Genomic DNA, 1,066 nt, shown 5'->3' on the forward strand with positions numbered 1-1,066 from the left:
TCCTTGTCCAGCCGGCAGACGGGAAAGTCCCGACGGGGCGGGGCCTCCCTTCCTGCTGCTGCGCACCCTGCCGCGGTTACAAAAACCAAATGAGGGAGGGGGCGTGGGCCAAAAAACGGAGAAGGGAAAACCGAAAAGTAAAAAGAAACCGAGAAACCCCAAGGGAACCACAGAGAGAACAACTCCGGAAAAAAAAAAAAAAAAAAATACCGCACGCGAACACGCACACCCGACACACACACACCCCCCCCCCACACACACACACACCCCCCTCCACACACTCCCCCCCACCCACATCCCCCAGCCCTCCTCTGCGTGCGCCAGGCTGCCCGCCTGCTCACGGACCACTGTCTCCCTCTTGCTCGCTCGCTTGCGTGCCTGCCTACCGGCCCCCGACGAGCAGCCCGTCTTTTCTTCGCTGACGGGGACCCGCTTGCCGAGCCGGAGGGTGGTCGGGGGGGCGAGGGGTGTGAGGGGGGGCGAGCGCGCAGGCGCAAAGCGATCGATCGATCGCCCTCCGGCCCGGCACTCGTCCCCCCCGCCCCCTCGGGAAGGCTTCTGTGGAAAAGAACCACGCGCGCACCCCGTTTCCTTTTGCTTTCTCCTTCCCTTTCTCTCTCGGGTTATGTTCTCGGTCTCCCCGGCCCTCCCTCCCTCCCTCCCTCCCTCCCTCCCTCCCTCCGTCTCCCGTACGCCTCCATTTCATTAAAAGAGGAGGCGGCGGGAGCTCCCACCAGCGGAACCAACCCAGCTCATTTCTGCCCGACAGTGCGCGCGGGACCCTGCCGGCTCCCGTGTCCAGCCGGCAGACGGGAAAGTCCCGACGGGGCGGGGCCTCCCTTCCTGCTGCTGCGCACCCTGCCGCGGTTGGTTACAAAAATCAAAAGGAGGGAGGGGGCGTGGGTCAAAAAACGGAGAAGGGAAAACCGAAAAGTAAAAAGAAACCGAGAAACCCCAAGGGAACCACAGAGAGAACTCCGGAAAAAAAAAAAAAAAAAATAAATACCGCACGCGAACACGCACACCCGACACACACACGCGCACACGCGCGCACACACACACACCC

The sequence above is a fragment of the Pezoporus flaviventris genome, unplaced genomic scaffold (assembly GCF_033815535.1).
Source record: "Pezoporus flaviventris isolate CSIRO_AGI_PZ_B2104156 unplaced genomic scaffold, CSIRO_AGI_Pfla_v1 ptg000541l, whole genome shotgun sequence".
Lineage (NCBI taxonomy): Eukaryota > Metazoa > Chordata > Aves > Psittaciformes > Psittacidae > Pezoporus > Pezoporus flaviventris.